The sequence below is a fragment of the Triturus cristatus genome, chromosome 8 (genome assembly GCF_964204655.1).
Source record: "Triturus cristatus chromosome 8, aTriCri1.1, whole genome shotgun sequence".
Classification (NCBI taxonomy): Eukaryota; Metazoa; Chordata; class Amphibia; order Caudata; family Salamandridae; genus Triturus; species Triturus cristatus.
Window position 1 is genome coordinate 786,501,631 of NC_140591.1, and position 25,026 is coordinate 786,526,656.

Here is a 25,026-nt window from a genome sequence, read left to right on the forward strand (position 1 = left end):
TGAGTAGTAGAGAGTAGTAGAGAGTGAGTAGTAGAGAGTAGTGGAGTAGTAGAGAGTGAGTAGTAGGGAGTAGTAGAGAGTGAGTAGTAGAGTGGGTAGTAGAGTGAGTAGTAGAGAGCAAGTAGTAGAGAGTGTGTAGTAGAGAGAGAGTAGTAGGGAGTAGTAGAGAGTAGTAGAGAGTGAGTAGTAGAGAGATTAGTAGAGAGTAGTAGAGTAGTAGAGAGTGAGTAGTAGAGTGAGTAGTAGAGAGTAGTAGAGAGCGAGTAGTAGAGAGTGAGTAGTGGAGAGTGAGTAGTAGAGTAGTAGAGAGTGAGTAGTAGAGAGTGAGTAGTAGAGAGAGAGTAGTAGAGAGTAGTAGCGTGAGTAGTAGGGAGTGAGTAGTAGAGAGAGAATAGTAGAGAGTAGTAGAGAGTGAGTAGTAGAGTAGTAGAGAGTGAGTGGTAGAGAGTAGTAGAGTGAGTAGTAGAGAGTAGTAGAGAGTGAGTAGTAGAGAGAGTAGTAGAGAGTGAGTAGTTAAGAGTGAGTAGTAGAGAGTGAGTAGTAGAGAGTAGTAGAGAGTAGTAGAGTAGTAGAGAGTGAGTAGTAGAGAGTGAGTAGTAGAGAGTAGTAGAGTGAGTAGTAGAGAGGGAGTAGTAGAGAGAGAGTAGTAGAGAGTAGTAGAGAGTGAGTAGTAGAGTAGTAGAGAGTGAGTGGTAGAGAGTAGTAGAGAGCAGTAGAGTGAGTAGTAGAGAGTAGTAGAGAGAGAGTAGTAGAGAGTGAGTAGTAGAAAGTAGTAGCAAGTGAGTTGTAGAGAGTCAGTAGTTTAATTTAAAAGGAACACAACGAGGAGGTTCATTTTGCCATAGAAATTATGATTAGTGCGGAAAAAAGAAAATTAGGGCACATTTTGAATGACTTCTCAAATCCTCTTCTATTTCATTAAAACATTCTGACATGCAGACTGAAACATGCACTTTCAATACCAGCAGCAGACTTCCCTGGTGAGCAGAAGCTTTACTACAGTGATCTAATAAGCAACTAGAGTGCTAACATTCCGAATTTTTGGCAAATGTGTGACACATCTGAATGCCTTCTTGATGGAATGAAAGTAAAAAACCTGAAAGTATTTCCTACTGAGGAGACTGTTGTAAATGAGGAAATTAGGAAACTTCAAAACAAATAAGTCTCCCAAGATGGCCACCAGAGACAAAAGAGCCCAAATGTAGCACAAATATCACCGAGATGTAGCCCAAGTATAGCCCAATGACAGAATGTCCCAGAGTGTTTTAAAGAACAACTAGAGCGCTAACAGTCTTACTTATGACAAAAGTATGGCACACCTGAAGCCATCTTGATTGGAATAAAGTGGTAACTCTTAAAACAATTATTTGCAAAGGAACAAAATGAGGGGGTTCCTTTTGCCATAGAAATTATGACTAGTGCTGCAGAAAGAAAGATTAGGGCACATTTTGACTTCTCAAATCCTCTTCCATTTCATTAAAAAATTCTGACATGCAGACTGAAACATGCACTTTGAATACCAGCAGCAGACTTCCCTGGTGAGCAGTAGATTTACTACAGTGATCTAATGAGCAACTAGAGTGCTACCATTCCGAATTTATGGAAAATGTGTGACACATCTGAATGCCTTCTTGATGCAATCAAAGTAAACAAGCATTGAAAATGCAATAGGTCTCGCCCTTGTTTAAGTTAAAGCAATTCTGTTTGTAATTAGGTGGCCTTTTAGCTTTGCTTGTATTAGAGTTTTTCAAACTTTCATGTACATACCATGCATATGTATGCATATATGAATACGTATATGTTTGCATGCATTTATATTTATATAGATATGCAGATTATATTTATATGTTTATATATGTATATATATATATATATACACATACATATATATATAAATGCATATGCATATATATGTGCATATGTGTGCATGTACAGAGAGGTAGAAAGGCAGAGGTGTAGAGGTAGAGGTGTAGAGGTAGAGAGGTAGAGGTAGAGAGAGGTAGAGAGAGGTAGAGAGGTAGAGAGTAGAGAGCGAGTAATAGAGAGTAGAGAGTGAGTAGTAGAGAGTAGTAGAGAAAGTATCAGAGAGTGAGTAGTAGAGAGTAGTAGAGTGAGTAGTAGAGAATGAGTAGTAGAGAGTGAGTATTAGAGAGTGAGTAGTAGAGAGTGAGTAGTAGAGAGCGAGTAGAGAGTGAGTAGTAGAGAGTAGTAGAGAGTGAGTAGTAGAGAGTAGTGGAGTAGTAGAGAGTGAGTAGTAGGGAGTAGTAGAGAGTGAGTAGTAGAGTGGGTAGTAGAGTGAGTAGTAGAGAGCAAGTAGTAGAGAGTGTGTAGTAGAGAGAGAGTAGTAGAGAGTAGTAGAGAGTGAGTAGTGGAGACTGAGTAGCAGAGAGAGAGTAGTAGAGAATGAGTAGTAGAGAATGAGTAGTAGAGTGAGTAGTAGAGAGTAGTAGAGAGAGAGTAGTAGAGAGTGAGTAGTAGAGAGTAGTAGAGAGTGAGTAGTAGAGAGTAGTAGAGAGAGAGTAGTAGAGAGTGAGTAGTAGAGAGTAGTAGAGAGTGAGTAGTAGAGAGTGAGTAGTAGAGAGTAGTAGAGAGTGAGTAGTAGAGAGTAGTGGAGTAGTAGAGAGTGAGTAGTAGGGAGTAGTAGAGAGTGAGTAGTAGAGTGGGTAGTAGAGTGAGTAGTAGAGAGCAAGTAGTAGAGAGTGTGTAGTAGAGAGAGAGTAGTAGGGAGTAGTAGAGAGTAGTAGAGAGTGAGTAGTAGAGAGATTAGTAGAGAGTAGTAGAGTAGTAGAGAGTGAGTAGTAGAGTGAGTAGTAGAGAGTAGTAGAGAGCGAGTAGTAGAGAGTGAGTAGTGGAGAGTGAGTAGTAGAGTAGTAGAGAGTGAGTAGTAAAGAGAGAGTAGTAGAGAGTAGTAGCGTGAGTAGTAGGGAGTGAGTAGTAGAGAGAGAATAGTAGAGAGTAGTAGAGAGTGAGTAGTAGAGAGTGAGTAGTAGAGTGAGTAGTAGAGAGTGAGTAGTAGAGAGGGAGTAGTAGAGCGTGAGTAGTAGAGTAGTAGAGAGTGAGTGGTAGAGAGTAGGAGAGAGTAGTGGAGTGAGTAGTAGAGAATAGTAGAGAGTGAGTAGTAGAGCGAGTAGTAGAGAGTAGTAGAGTAGTAGAGAGTGAGTAGTAGAGAGTGAGTAGCAGAGAGAGTAGTAGAGAGTAGTAGAGAGTGAGTAGTAGAGAGTGAGTAGTAGAGAGTGAGTAGTAGAGAGTAGTAGCGAGCGAGTAGTAGAGACTGAGTAGTGGAGAGTGAGTAGTAGAGAGCGAGTAGTAGAGAGAGAGTAGTAGAGAGTGAGTAGTAGAGAGTAGTAGAGTGAGTAGTAGAGAGTGAGTAGTAGAGAGAGAGTAGTAGAGTGGTAGGGAGTGAGTGGTAGAGTGCAGCAGAGAGCAGTAGAGTGAGTAGTAGAGAGTAGTAGAGAGTGAGTAGTAGAGAGTGAATAGTAGAGAGTAGTAGTAGAGAGTAGTAGAGAGAGAGAGTAGTAGAGAGTGTAGTAGAGAGTGAGTAGTAGAGAGTAGTAGCGAGTGAGTAGTAGAGAGTAGTAGAGAGTGAGTAGTAGAGTAGTAGAGAGTGAGTGGTAGAGAGTAGTAGAAAGTAGTAGAGTTAGTAGAAGAGACTGAGTAGTAGAGATTGGATAGTAGAGAGTAGTAGAGAGTGAGTAGTAGAGAGAGTAGTAGTAGAAAGTGAGTAGTAGAGAGTAGTAGAGAGTGAGTAGTAGAGAGTGAGTAGTAGAGAGTGAGTAGTAGAGAGTAGTAGAGTAGTAGAGAGTCAGTAGTAGAGAGTAGTAGAGAGTGAGTAGTAGAGAGTGAGTAGTAGAGAGAGAGTAGTAGAGAGTGAATAGTAGAGAGTAGTAGTAGAGAGTAGTAGAGAGAGAGAATAGTAGAGAGTGTAGTAGAGAGTGAGCAGTAGAGAGTAGTAGCGAGTGAGTAGTAGAGAGTAGTAGAGCGTGAGTAGTAGAGAGTGAGTAGTAGAGAGTGAGTAGTAGAGAGTAGTAGCGAGTGAGTAGTAGAGAGTGAGTATTAGAGTAGTAGAGAGTGAGTAGTTGAGAGTGAGTAGTAGAGAGTGAGTAGTAGAGAGTAGTAGAGTAGTAGAGAGTCAGTAGTAGAGAGTAGTAGAGAGTGAGTAGTAGAGAGTGAGTAGTAGAGAGAGAGTAGTAGAGAGTGAATAGTAGAGAGTAGTAGTAGAGAGTAGTAGAGAGAGAGAGTAGTAGAGAGTGTAGTAGAGAGTGAGCAGTAGAGAGTAGTAGCGAGTGAGTAGTAGAGAGTAGTAGAGAGTGAGTAATAGAGTAGTAGAGAGTGAGTGGTAGAGAGTAGTAGAAAGTAGTAGAGTTAGTAGTAGAGAGTGAGTAGTAGAGATTGAATAGTATAGAGTAGTAGAGAGTGATTAGTAGAGAGAGTAGTAGTAGACAGTGAGTAGTAGAGAGTAGTAGAGCGTGAGTAGTAGAGAGTGAGTAGTAGAGAGTAGTAGCGAGTGAGTAGTAGAGAGTGAGAGGTAGAGTAGTAGAGAGTGAGTAGTTGAGAGTGAGTAGTAGAGAGTGAGTAGTAGAGAGTAGTAGAGTAGTAGAGAGTAGTAGAGTAGTAGAGAGTGAGTATAGAGAGTGAGTAGTAGAGAGAGAGTAGTAGAGAGTAGTAGAGAGTCAGTAGTAGAGTAGTAGAGAGTAGTCAGTCAGTGTCAGTCAGTGTTAGTCAGTGTCAGTCAGTCAGTGTCAGTCAGTCAGTCAGTCAGTGTCAGTCAATCAGTGTCAGTCAGTGTCAGTCAATCAGTGTCAGTCAGTCAGTCAGTGTCAGTCAATCAGTGTCAGTCAGTGTCAATCAGTGTCAGTCAGTCAGTCAGTCAGTGTCAGTCAGTGTCAGTCAGTCAGTGTCAGTCAATCAGTGTCCGTCAGTGTCAGTGTCAGTCAATCTGTGTCAGTCAGTGTCAATCAGTCAGTGTCAGTCAGTCAGTGTCAGTCAGTCAGTGTCAGCTAGAGCAGCTCTGCTGACCTGGTTCTCTCGCTCTAAAGCAGCTCTGCCGACCTGGTTCTCTCTCTCTAAAGCAGCTCTGCTGACCTGGTTTCTCTGGCTCTACAGCAGGTCTGCTGACCTGGTTCTCTGGCTCTAGAGCAGCTATGCTGACCTAGTTCTTATGCTACAGAGCAGCTCTGCTGATCTAGTTCTCTGGCTCTAAAACAGCTCTGCTGACCTGGTTCTCTGGCTCTAAAGCAGCTCCGCTGACCCAGTTCTATGGCTCTGAAGCAGTTCTGCTGACATGGTTCTCTGTCTCTAGAGCAGCTCTGCTGATCTGGGTCTCTCCCTCTAAAGCAGCTCTACTGACCTGGTTTCTTTAGCTCTGCAACAGCTCTGCAGACCTGGTTCTCTGGCTCTAGAGTAGCTCTGCTGACCTGGTTCTCTGGCTCTAAAGCAGCTCTGCTAACCTGGTTCTCTGGCTCTAATGCAGCTCTGCTGGCCTGGTTCTCTGGCTCTAAAGCAGCTCTGCTAACCTGGTTCTCTGGCTCTAATGCAGCTCTGCTGGCCTGGTTCTCTGGCTCTACAGCAGCTCTGCTGACCTGGTTTTCTGCACTCACGATGCACGCACCCGACTTCGCGAACACATATATTTAAAAATAATATACATTTATTATAAGTACAAATATATTATTTTGATGAATATCTTACATAATCTCTTGCCTTAATATGTATATTAAAGACACATACATATCATTTTGGAACATAATTTTTTTTTGCGGGAGTCGCGCACCCAGCACGCCCCAGCACGTATATGATGTCACGCGGGACCCGCAACCGTGCAAACATCTCGTACCGTAATGTGCATGTGTCGCAAATGCGCGGGAGCAGGAGTCGCAGACTGGTCGCATACCAATCGCGCATATCACGTGATATTAAATGTATATGATGTAACTGAAAAACACGCAGCCGTCGCACACCATACGCGGATCCTTCATGACTTTTCTAAAATGGCGGCTAGAATGCGCGCGCACCCACCGTGATGTGTACACTTTGAGTGCGCGACTCCGAAAAAAATTGGATTTTTTTTGAAGAAAATAATATCAATATATTAAAATAAAAAATAAAAACAGGAAAATTAATCAATATTTCAGTTTTAATAAAAAAAAATTGTTTTTGCACTTTTCAGAAAAATATATAATGTTATTTAATGAATAAAATATTTATAAATAAACAGTTAAAAAACTGTAGAAAATCAGTACAAAAAAATAGATATAACTACTATCACACTTAAAAGTTAGCATTTAAAAAACCTTTGAAATTCACTGAAAAAAAAACATAGGTTTCAGAGACGTTATAGTTAGAAATTAGCATTTAAAAAACCTTAGAAATTCACAGAAAAAAACATAGGTTTCAGGGGTGTTAGCTGCCCATTTTACTCATACAAAACCATAGAAATTCCTCCGCTATAGTTAGTTCTGCTAACTATAACTCACGCGCCCGCAATGCACTGCTGATGATGTCACATATTGCATCATTCATGACATGGTCAGTGACATCACTGATGACATCACTGATGACATCTCAAATGACATCACTGATGACATCATCCACTTGACAATCTCAGATTATATTTATATGTTTATATATGTATATATATATATATATACACATACATATATATAAATGCATATGCATATATATGTGCATATGTGTGCATGTACAGAGAGGTAGAAAGGCAGAGGTGTAGAGGTAGAGGTGTAGAGGTAGAGAGGTAGAGGTAGAGAGGTAGAGAGAGGTAGAGAGAGGTAGAGAGGTAGAGAGTAGAGAGCGAGTAATAGAGAGTAGAGAGTGAGTAGTAGAGAGTAGTTGAGAAAGTATCAGAGAGTGAGTAGTAGAGAGTAGTAGAGTGAGTAGTAGAGAATGAGTAGTAGAGAGTGAGTATTAGAGAGTGAGTAGTAGAGAGTAGTAGAGAGTGAGTAGTAGAGTGAGTAGTAGAGAGTAGTAGAGAGTAGTAGAGAGTGAGTAGTAGAGAGTAGTAGAGAGTGAGTAGCAGAGAGAGAGTATTAGAGAGTAGTAGAGAGTGAGTAGCAGAGAGAGTAGTAGAGAGTAGTAGAGAGAGAGTAGTAGAGAGTGAGTAGTAGAGAGTAGTAGAGAGTGAGTAGTAGAGAGTAGTAGAGAGTGAGTAGTAGAGAGTGAGTAGTACAGAGTGAGGAGTAGAGAGTAGTAGAGAGTGAGTAGTAGAGAGTGAGTAGTAGAGAGTGAGTAGTAGAGAGAGAGTAGTAGAGAGTAGTAGAGTAGTAGAGAGTGAGTAGTAGAGAGTGAGTAGTAGAGAGTAGTGGAGTAGTGGAGAGTGAGTAGTAGAGTAGTAGAGAGTGAGTAGTAGAGTGAGTACTAGAGAGTAGTGGAGAGTTAGTGGCAGAGAGCAAGTAGTAGAGAGTGTGTAGTAGAGAGTGAGTAGTAGAGAGTAGTAGAGAGTGAGTAGTAGAGAGAGAGAGTAGTAGAGAGTGAGAAGTAGAGACAGTAGTAGAGTAGTAGAGAGTGAGTAGTAGAGTGAGTAGTAGAGAGTGGTTGAGAGCAAGTAGTAGAAAATGAGTAGTGGAGAGTGAGCAGTAGAGAGTAGTAGAGAGTGAGTAGTACAGAGTGAGTAGTACAGAGTGAGGAGTAGAGAGTAGTAGAGAGTGTGTAGTAGAGAGTGAGTAGTAGAGTGAGTAGTAGAGAGTGAGTAGTAGAGAGAGAGTAGTAGAGCGTGAGTAGTAGAGTAGTAGAGAGTGAGTGGTAGAGAGTAGGAGAGAGTAGTAGAGTGAGTAGTAGAGAATAGTAGAGAGTGAGTAGTAGAGCGAGTAGTAGAGAGTAGTAGAGTAGTAGAGAGTGAGCAGTAGAGAGTGAGTAGCAGAGAGAGTAGTAGAGAGTAGTAGAGAGTGAGTAGTAGAGAGTGAGTAGTAGAGAGTGAGTAGTAGAGAGTAGTAGCGAGCGAGTAGTAGAGACTGAGTAGTGGAGAGTGAATAGTAGAGAGCGAGTAGTAGAGAGTAGTGGAGTAGTGGAGAGTGAGTAGTAGAGAGTGAGTAGTAGAGAGAGAGTAGTAGAGTAGTAGGGAGTGAGTGGTAGAGTACAGCAGAGAGCAGTAGAGTGAGTAGTAGAGAGTAGTAGAGAGAGAGTAGTAGAGAGTGAGTAGTAGAGAGTAGTAGAGTGAGTAGTAGAGAGTGAGTAGTAGAGAGAGAGTAGTAGAGTAGTAGGGAGTGAGTGGTAGAGTGCAGCAGAGAGCAGTAGAGTGAGTAGTAGAGAGTAGTAGAGAGTGAGTAGTAGAGAGTGAATAGTAGAGAGTAGTAGTAGAGAGTAGTAGAGAGAGAGTAGTAGAGAGTGTAGTAGAGAGTGAGTAGTAGAGAGTAGTAGCGAGTGAGTAGTAGAGAGTAGTAGAGAGTGAGTAGTAGAGTAGTAGAGAGTGAGTGGTAGAGAGTAGTAGAAAGTAGTAGAGTTAGTAGAAGAGAGTGAGTAGTAGAGATTGGATAGTAGAGAGTAGTAGAGAGTGAGTAGTAGAGAGAGTAGTAGTAGACAGTGAGTAGTAGAGAGTAGTAGAGCATGAGTAGTAGAGAGTGAGTAGTAGAGAGTAGTAGCGAGTGAGTAGTAGAGAGTGAGTATTAGAGTAGTAGAGAGTGAGTAGTTGAGAGTGAGTAGTAGAGAGTGAGTAGTAGAGAGTAGTAGAGTAGTAGAGAGTCAGTAGTAGAGAGTAGTAGAGAGTGAGTAGTAGAGAGTGAGTAGTAGAGAGAGAGTAGTAGAGAGTGAATAGTAGAGAGTAGTAGTAGAGAGTAGTAGAGAGAGAGAGTAGTAGAGAGTGTAGTAGAGAGTGAGCAGTAGAGAGTAGTAGCGAGTGAGTAGTAGAGAGTAGTAGAGAGTGAGTAGTAGAGTAGTAGAGAGTGAGTGGTAGAGAGTAGTAGAAAGTAGTAGAGTTAGTAGTAGAGAGTGAGTAGTAGAGATTGAATAGTATAGAGTAGTAGAGAGTGATTAGTAGAGAGAGTAGTAGTAGACAGTGAGTAGTAGAGAGTAGTAGAGTGTGAGTAGTAGAGAGTGAGTAGTAGAGAGTAGTAGCGAGTGAGTAGTAGAGAGTGAGTGGTAGAGTAGTAGAGAGTGAGTAGTTGAGAGTGAGTAGTAGAGAGTGAGTAGTAGAGAGTAGTAGAGTAGTAGAGAGTAGTAGAGTAGTAGAGAGTGAGTAGTAGAGAGTGAGTAGTAGAGAGAGAGTAGTAGAGAGTAGTAGAGAGTCAGTAGTAGAGTAGTAGAGAGTAGTCAGTCAGTGTCAGTCAGTGTTAGTCAGTGTCAGTCAGTCAGTGTCAGTCAGTCAGTCAGTCAGTGTCAGTCAATCAGTGTCAGTCAGTGTCAGTCAATCAGTGTCAGTCAGTCAGTGTCAGTCAATCAGTGTCAGTCAGTGTCAATCAGTGTCAGTCAGTCAGTCAGTGTCAGTCAGTGTCAGTCAGTCAGTGTCAGTCAATCAGTGTCCGTCAGTGTCAGTGTCAGTCAATCTGTGTCAGTCAGTGTCAATCAGTCAGTGTCAGTCAGTCAGTGTCAGTCAGTCAGTGTCAGCTAGAGCAGCTCTGCTGACCTGGTTCTCTCGCTCTAAAGCAGCTCTGCCGACCTGGTTCTCTCTCTCTAAAGCAGCTCTGCTGACCTGGTTTCTCTGGCTCTACAGCAGGTCTGCTGACCTGGTTCTCTGGCTCTAGAGCAGCTATGCTGACCTAGTTCTTATGCTACAGAGCAGCTCTGCTGATCTAGTTCTCTGGCTCTAAAACAGCTCTGCTGACCTGGTTCTCTGGCTCTAAAGCAGCTCCGCTGACCCAGTTCTATGGCTCTGAAGCAGTTCTGCTGACATGGTTCTCTGTCTCTAGAGCAGCTCTGCTGATCTGGGTCTCTCCCTCTAAAGCAGCTCTACTGACCTGGTTTCTTTGGCTCTGCAACAGCTCTGCAGACCTGGTTCTCTGGCTCTAGAGCAGCTCTGTTGACCTGGTTCTTAGGCTCTAGAGCCGCTCTACTGACCTGGTTTTCTGGCTCTAAAGCAGCTCTGCTGACCTGGTTCTATGGCTCTAAAGCAGCTCTGCTGATTTGGTTCTCTGGCTCTAGAGTAGCTCTGCTGACCTGGTTCTCTGGCTCTAAAGCAGCTCTGCTAACCTGGTTCTCTGGCTCTAAAGCAGCTCTGCTGACCTGGTTCTCTCCCTCTAAAGCAGCTCTGCTAACCTGGTTTCTCTGGCTCTAGAGCAGCTCTGCTGACCTAGTTCTTATCCTCTAGAGCAGCTCTACTGACCTGGTTCTCTGGCTCTACAGCAGCTCTGCTGACCTGGTTTTCTACACTCACGATGCACGCACCCGACTTCGCGAACACATATATTTAAAAATAATATACATTTATTATAAGTACAAATATATTATTTTGATGAATATCTTACATAATCTCTTGCCTTAATATGTATATTAAAGACACATACATATCATTTTGGAACATAATTTTTTTTTGCAGGAGTCGCGCACCCAGCACGCCCCAGCACGTATATGATGTCACGCGGGACCCGCAACCGTGCAAACATCTCGTACCGTAATGTGCATGTGTCGCAAATGCGCGGGAGCAGGAGTCGCAGACTGGTCGCATACCAATCGCGCATATCACGTGATATTAAATGTATATGATGTAACTGAAAAACACGCAGCCGTCGCACACCATACGCGGATCCTTCATGACTTTTCTAAAATGGCGGCTAGAATGCGCGCGCACCCACCGTGATGTGTACACTTTGAGTGCGCGACTCCGAAAAAAATTGGATTTTTTTTGAAGAAAATAATATCAATATATTAAAATAAAAAATAAAAACAGGAAAATTAATCAATATTTCAGTTTTAATAAAAAAAAATTGTTTTTGCACTTTTCAGAAAAATATATAATGTTATTTAATGAATAAAATATTTATAAATAAACAGTTAAAAAACTGTAGAAAATCAGTACAAAAAAATAGATATAACTACTATCACACTTAAAAGTTAGCATTTAAAAAACCTTTGAAATTCACTGAAAAAAAACATAGGTTTCAGAGACGTTATAGTTAGAAATTAGCATTTAAAAAACCTTAGAAATTCACAGAAAAAAACATAGGTTTCAGGGGTGTTAGCTGCCCATTTTACTCATACAAAACCATAGAAATTCCTCCGCTATAGTTAGTTCTGCTAACTATAACTCACGCGCCCGCAATGCACTGCTGATGATGTCACATATTGCATCATTCATGACATGGTCAGTGACATCACTGATGACATCACTGATGACATCTCAAATGACATCACTGATGACATCATCCACTTGACAATCTGATACACCTCATCATACACTAGTATAACCTTTCATCACTCACTGTAAAATACAGAGTACCATATTTGAAACCATTGGCACACCAATACCAGTTACTACATACCCACTCACTGATTCCTAAGTCTACACACACAACTACCCATTCAACATCAGAATCATCTATACATGCAGTCATTAATTAATAGAACACTATCAAATGCACTTATACACATATATAGACATTGACACATCAGCAGTCATCTTAGTCGGTTATGCAGTCATCCTACTCACTCATGAAAAAAATGTATCGCACTTAAATTTACTCACTTACACAATTATCCAACAACACCTCATTTATTCACATCTCATCGTTAATATGTTAAAAAAGCACCATTACAATTATACCCTCATTCATAAAGTTACTCTCACAATCACTGGCTCTTACACATACTTATTTATATACACCAACTCTCACATACAATGCCTTTTATTTTTTTACTTTGTTGAAGATGTACAACTAAAACATATATTCGCTCACCAACACACAAATAAATACACTCAGTCACCCAAACAACTGTTTCCACATGCACTCTTAAACCCATACACCTAGTCAATCAACCATTCACATATCTATGCATAGAGCTACACACACCCCATCCAACCACACACAAACTCAGTGTCCCATACAAATACTCACCCAACTAATCAATCACTAATATACACACTCATGTAGTTAGTGACCAACTGATGCAGCATGTTATACAACAACAGAGACAGTGCTGCACACATTCACATAGTTTAGTTACTAATCCATGTATTAAGTGAGACACTTTTAATTACTCACTTAAAAAGACAGTCAGACAGCTACTAAATCCTCCATCCAGACAGTTATATATCCACTCAATCTTCAACACAGATTGGTATATCTATAATACATATTTAAATTTCAAACTAAACCACATTCAGTGGATGATGTCATCAGTGATGTCATCAGTGATGTCATTTGAGATGTCATCAGTGATGTCATCAGTGATGTCACTGACCATGTCATGAATGATGCAATATGTGACATCATCAGCAGTGCATTGCGGGCGCGTGAGTTATAGTTAGCAGAACTAACTATAACGGAGGAATTTCTATGGTTTTGTATGAGTGAAATGGGCAACTAACTATAACACCCCTGAAACCTATGTTTTTTCTGTGAATTTCTAAGGTTTTTAAATGCTAATTTCTAACTATAACGTCTCTGAAACCTATGTTTTTTTCCGTGAATATATATATATATATATATAGATATATATATATGAGATCCACAATCCTGAAACAATCCCAGTCACGGGCGCGAAGACAGGTACGGACCACACACTGAGAGAAAAAAGGTTTTTCCATTTATTGTTTGCAGATAAAAACGTTGCTGTTACAAGCAAGTGCCCAGCCTGACGTGTTTCGACTGCCACACGGCAGTCTTGATCACATCATATATATATATGCAAATATTGGTATCTAGATGTATAGTTTGTTTATAAGGTATATGTATCGATTTAACTCACAGTGGATGAAATACTTTGGATGGTTTTAAGAACAATTTCAAGAAGCATAAATAAAAGAAGACGATTACTGGATTGTGCAGGAGTTATTATTACTCATTTTCTAACAGCAGTTGCGTTTATCAATCGTTATGTGTGGTGCACCCTTGGTTTTTATGTTTTGAATCCGCACTAAGGGCCTGATTACGATGTCGGTCGGAAAGCCTCCAACCGACAGTCGGGTTCTCCTAGACCGTGTCAGAACCCTTCCGACCAACTAGGCGTGAAACAATGCCGACTGACTGATTTTGATGCTCGCAGTCGTAAGGGTAATCGTTCAGTCATTCGGAATCAGTTCTGACTAGGCCTGGGCAGTGAACTTCGCTCCGTTCGCGGACTTTGCTGTGTTTTCTGCACTCTGCACTCTGTGGAGCTCACGAAGTGCAGAAAACTCTGCTTTGCGATGTTCAGCAGAGTCTTTTCCCTGCTCGCGTTCGCTAACAGTAAGTCTGTGAGCGCGAGCTGCCGCTTGGGTGGAATTTCTACCCGAGCGGCAAAAATAACAGCACAAACTGCAGTTCGCACTGCACTCCTCCACTTGCAGAACTTCTATGAGTTTTTTTGTAACTTCGCGGAGTTCCGCGTAGCAAAACTCCGCGAATTACGCCCAAGCCTAGTTCCGACCAGCACTCAGAGAATCCGAGTCAGTTGGAGCCAATTCATACAGCTCTATGGATAGCGTTTCCGACCGACCAATTTCGATGTTGGATTGTGACAACCTTTCCAACTCAGTCTGTCCGACACGAAAAGACTGTTGTAGACTGACTTTGGGGCCTCCAGCAGGCCCCCCTTCATCCTGAGTCCTCCGGTTTGGGGTTGAGGGGGTGTCCAAGGGCCACTAACCACATAGGCGCCCTAGTATGCACTTGAGGTTCTTGTTTTGTTGTACTGTTGGGTCATTCGTGTTCATTGCCGCTTCTTGCCCGATTTGGCATCACACTAAGTGTGAGTTCACATACCACCTCCCCTAGCCCGTCATGCATAGATACCATCAATGTGATGCATTGTGAGATCATGTATACTTATACATTCATTTCAGTCTCATTTTAAGGGACTTTTTATCGATTTGGATCTCATACTATCAGGACACATATTTCCTTACATTGTGCTATGTTTGTATAATCCAATAAACTTTCCCAATTGCCAACTTTTTACAATCTTTAAACCAGCAGGTGCCTTACACAGGGGTTTTGTGCGCTGCTTACAACATAGACATGGGACACGAATGTATGTGATTCACGCATGGATGGGATTCTTCATCCTCTACAGGCTTTTAATGCTGCATAATTAATCTTCCCGTAAACTCCTGAGTATCATGATAGCTTTTAAAAATCATACAACATTAGAAAGAGTAAACTCATCAGGTAGCATCTGTAAAAACAAAAGAGCAGATCGAACTTAGGAAAACCCTCTATCTTTGAGTAATGGAACAATGAAAGTTCTCCTCAGCACAGTATAAAATCTATAAAACATAATAAAATGCATCATGCCCTACGGAAACATATTGTCGCAGCCACTTGGTCTGAAGTTCAAAGCAACCTCTTGGATAGGCTAATGTCAGATGTAGTATATTGGTTCTACATCTAGTAGGGAACAATCTTTCCCTATTGTTTTTCACCATTGCTAAATAAGGCTCCATATCCTGGGCCATAGCCAGCATAACCTACATACAGACGGTGGGTTTCAGCAGTTCAGTCTCCTCTCTAAGCAATGTTTTCCATTCCCGGAAGTGGTCTGTCACCCAATTATAATCATACTTAAGTATACCCCCAGGGTTGGCTGGATTGAATCCCTGGTGTAATTGAGCCAGGGAAGTTTGAAGGCATGGTCAAGTGGCAATCAGTCCCTTAAGAGCAGCCATTTGAGACTAAGAGCCTAATTACGAGTTCAGTGGTTCGACCGCCGGAGTGGTGGTCCGCACAAGACCGCTGTATTACGATGTTCCTGCTGAGTCAGCAGCCGTCTTTCTGACGGCGGTGATTTTTTTTTATACATGTCGATGCATGAGTGTATAAATTTGACTGCACTAGTGTCGAATGAACCCATATGTATGACACATGTGAAAAAATACTTACTACCCATTGCTGGAGTCTGGACCATATGTGCCCAGTCTAGTCAATGGGTAAATAATACAGAATGGACTTATCTGGATTTCAGCGTCAAAAGGTCATTTTCTTTGGGGTCAAGATGCTGCTGTAAAGGGGGACCTGGAGAAAGGGATCAACATGGAAAACTGAAGGGAAGAAAATGAAATGGGTGAGTATGCACCCCACATCCTTTGATTCCATCGACTTGAAGCAGGTAGTCCCACTGCCACAGTCGGCTCATCGGAAAGTCAACTCATAATTTGGATGGCAATGAAACTTCTCTGTACCACACTATGAAAACTGATTTCCCCCAAACGACAGAGCAGCCCAGACAGTCTTTAGAACAGCAATCTAACAAAATTGTAATACGGCAGGTGGACCACCTAGTCGGCGGCGGTGAATCCTATGCCAACGCTATGGTGGCAGTGGGATTACAGAACTCGTAATCAGGCCCAAGTTCCCTCCTTTACCCATACCCTAATCTATCCCACCAGATGGTGAAGAGCTATCTGGTAACTGACATACTTAATTCTTAACTCTCATGAACACACAAAGTTTATGTACAATGAGGGACACAAAACCGGTTTCTAAGAAATTTATTTTCTATGGTTTGAAGTTCATTAGGTGCCACATATCCCCAAATGTTGCTACCATAAAATACTTTAGAGATACACTTTGCCTGGTAAATTTTAACGAATGCTCTGAGTGGTCTATTTCCTAATCTAATTGCAAAACTAAGCACCACCGCATTGGCTCCTCATTTTTGCTGGGATTAAAGGTTTCCAACTCTGGTTGGAATTAAACAAAACACCCAGATATGGGAAGGTCTTAACCTTTGTGAAGGTGTAATTTCTCATACAAAATGTTTTAGATCTTGTTGAGCTAGGAGCCACCAGCATAACAAAAGATTTGGTAAAATCATCAAAAGCGTTCAAGAGGATTTGTAGACCCATAGCGGTCTTTGCACCAGGACCGCATCCTCCGTGTATATCAGTACAGGGACCGGGTGAGAACCAATATGAAGACAATCTGCTTTAGCTGCTGCCAATCCCTCTTCAGGCCTACTTATTTATAGGGAGAATATAAAAGGGGGAAGTATACACCCTTGAAAAACCCCTCTCCCAGTTTTAAAACTGTTAGAACATGCAGAATTGTTGGTGTATCTAACTGTCGCTGATGTCTCGTAATGCAGATCCCGTAAGAAATAAACAATATTCAAATCCAACCCCATTTCAAGAAGAGTGCTCCACAGTTTGTTTCAATTTACTCTGTCAATGGCCGAAGTAAGATCCATAAAGGCCAGATAGACTGACTCACAGTGGACTACAGTGTATGTATTAATAACCATAAACAGGTTCAGGTACCGATCAGTTGTAGATTTACCCGATCTAGAACCAAATTGAGATTCTGTTCTCCTCTGGCCAACAGGATAATCTGTACAGTAACACCTGCCCCAGGACCTTTACAACACAGTCAATAAGGGATATAGCCACGTAACACTGTGGGTTGTCTTTATCACCCTTTTTGAAGATGGGAACTATGACCACCATGGACAGGAAGAAGGGAGGGCCGCCTCAACCACTGCTTTTAAAATCAACATCAGTGTGGGACCCCAAATTGCCAGATCACTGATGTACAGATCCAGAGGAATTCCCATCAGGTCCAGAGGCCTTATGTCTAGTACGACCTAAGAAACCCTGATTAACTTCCTCTAGTGTAAATTCAAAATACATCATCCCCAAAGTAGATATACCTGCCTCATAGGCCTCTGAGGGAGACACAAAGTTATCTATACCCTCAAAGGATGTCACACTTTGACTGGCGGTGATATGATGGTATAAAGCAGGATCATTTTCTTGTGCAAAACAAGGTTGGTCAATAATACCCCAGAAAGTACAGCTAATTTTCCAGTGGCTAGTTTACATAAGATCATCCCAAGCTGTGTCCCTCAATACTATTTCACTCCTGTTAAGTTCGTCCTTGCATGTTCGTGGCAAATAACTATCTACTCACTATCTCCAGGTATAGCTTTCACAGCACACTTTAGATTCTGTGGGGCCTTAGAGCAGCTGGAGTCAAACCATTCTGGTGCTGGTGGGATGGAGCTGATTACTGGGGAATGTAAATTACTGCAACCTTTTTAGAGAAACTCACAAATGCGGCTGAAATCACCTGATCAGTAGCATTAAAGTCAAGACAGGTGGAAATTTCCTGAGTGCAGCTATGGAAAAATGTTTGTTTGAAACACTCAGGCTCTACCATAGACCATCTTAAATGTCTGTCCTGACAGTGGGGAAAAAGCTCACCTGAGGCACCCTACATTTTTTTAATTGGTGAAAACACCCAACCCTGGTTGTAGAAAAGCGTATTATGATCGATGAAAACATTATGGGAAATATTACAATTTGAAATCATTAATTACAGGGGAGCAGAAACAAAAATGTAATCAATAATTGAGGAGCAAACCCTTCCAGTAAAGGTAGGGACAATTTGCAGATCCTTCAATTGAACTAACTTGTCCAAGGAAAAGACTACATTATAATTGTGGCATCTAAGATACTTGTTTATGTTGAAATGTGTTATGTGTATGTAACCATTGTAGGGGAATGATGTTATGTCATGTAGAATGCTTAAGAACCATGGGGCTGGCACATCTTGACAGCAGCTGAGGAGAATTGTTAGATGGTACCCTTCATGAAGAATAAACCTACATGTTGAAACTGTCTACCTGACTTCTGGATTTGGTGTATAAAGGCCTACTTAATTCACTGGCGACAAGGATGTGACATCTTATGTGCACAGAATCAAGTTTTGACAACCTCTGTGAACAGTGGTGCACTGATACTCTGTTCCAGGAAAATAATTGGCACTGTAGGAGTTTGTTTTTAGTAATCAAGGCCACACTATTTGGATATGTTTGGAATTGAGTCGTGGATACCAGTTGCCTGGTGTTTGGGAGTACAGGATATCTTTAGTTACACCGAGCACCCCGGAGCGCCTTAGTGGAATTCATTTTTCCAAACAGTGATCTATTATGTGAATACACTAGCATGCAGTGGTGAGTACCTTTTCTGTACTTTAAAGAGGAAAATAAATTGTAAGGACTGTACTCATAGATGTCTCAGGCACGCACACATTGGAGTGCATGCACACGCTTGCTGTTTGACTAGCATTTATGTTTGAACTTACTGCAAGGTGATCGCACCCCCTTCCCGTCCACGTGAGGGGAGCCAACCTTCTACTTCTATAGAGATTCTTGTTTTGTGGCCTGAGAACTTCCTCTGGAGACTACGCAATCAAACTGAACTGCAGGGCCGGCAGCAATGTCTTATGCCTGGCTGTCATCACGTGATGCAAAGTGGCATCCATTTTACATCAGAGAATATTCTGGCCTGCATGTTTATGTGTTGTCTAGAGCTGTTAGTGACACACACATTACGTGTAGGTTGCTTGGTCTACAGCTGCATGTCACCCAACTCATCTCATCTTCCTGTAGATTCTCTTCAGTGACACTCACTCTTTCCTCACCAGGTATGCAGCGTGTCTTTGCCTTCATTTAATCCTCACTGGCACCGATCACCAGGAACTGCTTGTGAGTTCCGTTTTGTGTGGTGAGAATTGCATCACATTTACTGGTGACAGTTTTATCATGCTTCTACTAGTTTTACCTGTCATCATTCACACCCATTCTTTTAACTTTTCTAACTTTTGGGGCCAGTATTTATTGATGCAATTGCTTGGGTAACTTTATCTTTCCTTTTCAGGTTTACTTGGGCATATATCTATTATAGAACTGGTTTCTGTGGGCTGTTATTCTATATATATTTTTGTGATCTTGTGTCAAGACACGCAAAACGTAACAGCACCACTATTTTTCTTGGAATCACCTGGTGAACCACCCGTCAAATGGCAGAATTGGTGCAAAGTGTTTGAAAGGTATGTCATGATGTGCAGGTTATCCCTGAGCACAGAAATAAAAACTGTGATACTTCTGCACTGCTTAGGCTCTGAAGGGCAAGACATTTTTGATCACCAGTCAGATATTGTGGGTGAAGATTTAAATGAATATGACGTTTGTTTGGCTAAATTAAAGAGGCACTATCTACCTACGGTCAGCACCATCCTAGAATGTTACAATGTTGGTCACTTGAAACAAGTAGAAGGGGAAATGGTGGAGAATTATACAACAAATTTAAGAAAATTGGCCTTGTCTTGTAAATGTGGTCCCTTGTTGGATGAGAGAATAAGGAAACAATTTATGTTGGGATGCCATATTGAAAGGGTGAGAGAGGAACTGTGGCAGAAGGATGAACCATCTCTTTATGTTGTCCTTCTGATTGCGAAAAAGATTGAACATTCAATGAAATGTTTTGAGGTCATAAAAAAGAATGTAGTGCATGTAATTAAGCACACACAAAAAACACAGGAGAAAAAGAAAGATGCAGGATAGAGAGGAAAAGAACGTTCCAAGGCAAGTGCTTTTGTTGTGGGAAGTTGGGGCACTAAGCTAATGATGGGGTATGTCCAGCAAGTAAGGCAAACTGCAGCAATTGTAAAAAAAAAAAAAAGGGCATTTTGCCAATGTTTGCAAGGGAGAGGCATTCAGGGGAAAGGTGAATGAAGTCAAGGATAGGTGTGATTACACAAGTGATGAGGATATGAATTTGGAGTGTGGGCAGATAGTTATGCAAGTGAGTGTCAATGAATGTAGCAGCCCATTGAATGTGACTGTGGAAGGTGAAACTACAAACGTTTTGTTTGATTCTGGGGCCAAAATCACAATAGTTTCCAAGGAATTTTATTTAAAGGAAATTAAAAAGAAGACTTCAATATTTTGGCCTGACATAAAACTGTGTGCCCACAGAGGAGAACCCATTCAACTATTTGGGTATTTTAGTGTTCTGATTGAATACAGGGGGAGGTAGACCAATGCTAAGGTTCACATATCTCAAAAGGGGGCAGTAAACTTAGCTCGCTCCACCGGAGAGATATTGGGGTGATACTAGACCCCAATAGTTATCCTCCCATCAGGCTGAAGAACGATTTTGATGTAAGATGGATGCACAAGGTGGATCCACTGACGTTTTTGTACGCAATTTGGAGGTGAGCTTTCCGTGTGTCTTTCTGAGAGCACTTGGTTGTCAATAGAGTCAACCCTGTTTGTGGGAAAGTTTAAAATGTACCAGTTGCGGTGCGAGAGGAGATGCAGGCAGAGTTAGAAAAACATAAAAGAAAAACAGAAGTCTACGATTGTGTGTGGACCTAAGGGAGCTAAAGAAGGATGTAACTGTAGATAGGTACATGTTACCAAAAAATATCTGACATGTTTTTTTTTAAGTTTGAGTTTATTGAAACCACAAAGATATGACAATAAGTAACCATCATATATGAATATACTGGTTACAATAAACATTGCATCCTAGAATAAAAAAGAAAAGGGAGAGAGGGGGGAGTTAAGAACAGTATAAATCTCATTTGAAAAAATGCAAAGCAAAATATAACAGTAAAATGAAAGCACTGCATGTAATAAAAACTTCAAAAAAAGATATACTATATATAGTTATGTGAATATAAGATGAAGAACAGCATTAATTACTCAGTAAAAAGACAACGAAACAAAATCATGCGGTTTACGGACATCATCTGATGTTCTCACAATAGTAGTAGTTGAAGTAGGTGAGGAGGCCAAGGTAGATAAATATTTTGTGAGAGGAAGCCAAAGCAAATCTCTTTTAATTGCTAAGGACACAGGGGTAACATAATTAGTATCAAGTCTATGATGGAAACAGAGGGCGTTCCACCAGGCTCTGTAAGTAACTTTATCTGCATGTTTCCAATTGGAGGTGATTAAATGTAAGGCTATAGCAAGTAGTAAATCAAGTAATTGAGAGTGAGATGTGGAATTAGGCCAAGAGGGGGATAAAGAACCTAGAAAAATATTGAGAAGGGAAAAGGAAACCTTAGTATTAAATATTTTGTTAATTTGAGACCAAACTAGATGCCAAAATTTGTCAATATTGGGGCATTCAAATAACATGTGTTTTAAATCAGCCCTTAAGCATGGACAGGACCAGCAGGATGATGAGGTGCTAGAGGAAAAAGAAGCTAAAGTTGCAGGAGAATATAATAGACGTTGATATACAAAATAAAGAGTTTGAGTGGTGTTGGCCGCCCGTGAAGTTTTGTGAATCTTTAACCATAATTTATCCCATAGAGAGATCGGCCAACATTGCGAGAGATCTCTTTCCCATGCCAATTCAGTCTTCGTTTTGCACCGCACCGAAGAAAATAATAGACATTTGTAAAGGGAAGACGCAGAAGGGGAGGCATTTATTAAAGGAAATAATGTGGAGCATGTTATAGGAAGGTGGAAGTGACGAAAGATAATGGCAAAGAGAAGGAAGTAAAAGATCATATTGTTTCTTGAGAGAGTTAGAAAGAGCAAAATTAGATTTAAGATCTGAAAAAGATAAAGGTTTATTATCAGACAAGAGTTGAGAAATCCAGGTCAGCCCTTTGGAATGCCATGATTTCCAATAGAAAGCACGATTTTTAATGCGTAGCAATTTATTATGCCAGATGGGTTGTTGCGAAAGTGAAACAAGCGAAGGATAGAAAGATGGTAGAAGAGGAGATAAGAGTTTATGTGTATTAGAAATGACCGAATGACGTAAAAAAGAGGTGTTAGCAGTGAAAGCAAGGGATTCTAGAAAGCCAAAGGGGGAAGTGAAGAATTTTTCCATGCGCAACCAAATCGGGGGATAGGTAGGAGAGTCAGAGGAAAGCCAGTGAGAGGCTTGTTTTAAAGAAAATGCATAATGGTAAGATTTGAAATCAGGAAACTTAAGTCCGCCAATTGATTTATCTTTTTTAAGATGGGATAAAGCTATTCGAGAAGGTTTGCCCTTCCAAAGAAATTTTAATAAGATGCTGTCAATTCTTTTAAAATAATAGTCCGGGATATGCACAGGAATCATTGAAAGAGAATATAAAATAATGGGAGCAAGCATCATCTTAATAGAGTCTAATCTACCCCACCAGGAGAGAAAAAGAGGATGCCATTTAGTAATTGAATCACTTACTTTCTTAATGATATAATCAAAATTCTGTTTCAAAGTTTCTGAAATAGATGGGGAAAACCATAAACCTAAATATTTTAATTTTGAGGGTTGCCAGGAAAAGCCAGATTGAATAAAGTAATGTTTGAGGCATAAAATATTAAGGGACAGAACTTCACACTTATCCCGATTTAGGCGGTATCCCGAAATTTTTGAAAACGCATCCACCTGAGAAAGGAAAGGGGGAAGAGAAGTATCTGGATTAGAACAATATAAAAGTATATCATCTGCATAAACAGACATTTTGATTTGATGGAAGCCCAGTTGGAAGCCCGTAATTTGAGCCTCCTGCCTAATTTTAGTAAGACATGGCTCCAACGCAACTACAAATAAGAGGGGGGATAAAGGACAACCCTGACGTACACCTCTAGAAAGAGAGAAATAGTCAAAAACCTTACCATTAGCAAAAATAGATGCTTTGGGACCAGAATACAACAGAGAAATCAATGAGATTAATTTGGGAGGGAACCCTATCCATTTCAGAGCATGGAACATAAAGTCCCAACCTATCCTATCAATGGCTTTTTCAGCGTCTAAAGCTAAGGCAGCAAGCGGGTAATCTATGGAAGAAGCCTGACTAAGAATATTAAAAAAGACTCTAGAATTATCAGAAGATAAACAACCCTTTACGAAGCCCGACTGCTCCGGTCCAAGAAGTTCAGGCAAAACAGGGTCAATACGCAAGGCAAGAATTTTAGCAACATTTTTGTAGTCTGTATTAACTAAAGATATAGGGCGGTAATTTTTACAAAAAGAAGGATCCTTGCCTTCCTTAGGAATTAAGCAAATCATAGCATCTTGAAAAGTACCTAGAGACGATTCATTCTCAATAAAGAAAGTGAATAAAAGAAGAAGTTGTGGAAGAAGAAGCTTTGAAAAATGATCATAAAATTCAATGGTAAACCCGTCAGGGCCAGGAGTTTTACCTCGACGTAAAACCGACACAGCATGGGTAATTTCCGCCAATGTGACATCTGTCTGTAACGGGTCAAAATCAATATGTTGTGAAGGAGGGGAACTAATGGATTGAAAATAAGAAGACAGGTCCGAGGGAAGAGGTTGGGTTTCAGGAGTGTAAAGATTTTTATAAAAGGACACAAATTCAGACAAGATATCTTCATCCTTAAGAAGAGTATCACCATTGGAATTAGTCTGAGAATCTATCCTAATTCGATCCCTACATGCTTTAAGATAATTAGCCAGTAATTTCCCCATTTTGTTCTGACCTCCATAGTAACGAGCACTACTCTTAAGTAGATACGAGGAAGCTGCTTCTGTGGAGAATTTATTAAAGGTAATCTTAGCAGTAATAAGGTCTTTCAAAGAAGTTTCTCAGAACTCTTTCTCTTCTGAGAAACGAAATTGATAATGAAGCCTCTTGCAGCTGCCTTGAGAGAATCCCAAATCATAGCGGGAGAGGAATCAAGAGTTGTATTTATGGTGAAGAATTCTGAAGCGAAAGAACGGAATTAGCTAGAAAAATTAGGATCCATGAGCAGTTAATTATTAAATCGCCAACGTCCAGTAGACGAAGTGTAAGGAATTAGGTCAAAATCAACAAAAACCGGGGCGTGGTCTGAAATTAAAATAGAACCAATTTCAGAGTGTAGAACATGTTGCGTTAAAGATTTACTAATAAAAGAGGTAGTCAATACGAGACTGTGATTTGTGAGGGGGGGAGAAGAAACTGTACTCTCGTAAATCAGGGTGACACAATCTCCAGATATCGACTATAGGTTTTTGGTGAATGGCAGAGGTAAATTGTGAGTGCATTTTATGATGTACAAATCTGACTGGGGAATTCCTATCCAAAACGGGATCACATATTTGATTACAATCACCGCCAAAAATAATATAATCATCATCAAGTGTGAGTAATTTATCAGAAATCTGCAACCAAAAGGTATTGTCAACAGAAACTGGAGCCTAGACATTAAAGAAAACTAACGGTATCTTATCAATAAGTAACTTAACAATAACCCAACGGCCTTCAGAGTCAATTTCTTGAGAAATAATGGAGACATCAAACTTTTTATGGGATAGAATGGGAACACCATTTTTCTTACCCAAAGCTTGAGAAGAAAACACATTACCAACCCAACTTTTCTTTAATTTAGTCGCTTCAGTATCAGATAGATGGGTTTCTTGAAGGAAAGCAACATCAGTTTTTAATCGAGCTAGGTGGGATAATACTCGTTGTCTTTTAATAGGATGATTCAATCCTTTAATATTCCATGTGGTAACTCTGAACTCAACAGTGTATGAATCAAATCATTAAACCAGAAACATACAATGCGATAGACAGTTATAAGAAGAAAATCCTTAGGTGAATGAAAACTAATAAACATATCAATAAAAAGGTAGGAGAGGAAAAAATTGACAACAGTAAAATTGATAAATTCAATACGGAGACAGAATAGTGAACAGAAAGTATGGATTTGTGAGCAACTAGATGGAATGGAGAGAGAAAAAAGGAGAGAGAAAACAAAAGGAACAGAACGGAATATTTGAAAGAAAAGGAATCCGATTGCAATCAAAGAAGAAGTAGAAAGGATAAGTAAAAGAAAGAAAAGCAGAAAGGATGGGTATACAAAAGGGAAACATACCTACATAGGGAGCGACCAAGCAAAGACAGGGAGGAGGGTGGAACCACATAGGGTGGACGGCGCACCAGGGATCAACAGAGCGGAAGGCTGGGAAGACATCATAAAGCAGAAAAATAGGGAGCCTGTGGCGACAAAATTGAATCAGCGTTAGAATATTTTATACATAGAGACATTGATCGGGTAACTGAGGAACAACAAAAACATCAACAAATAGGGAACAAACAGCAATTTACCCAACAGTTGAGAGGAAGAAACAAAAATTCAGTCAACCTGCCAGTGAAAAAACCATATTAAAAAACTCAGAGAGCAGATGCCGAATCAGAGAAATCC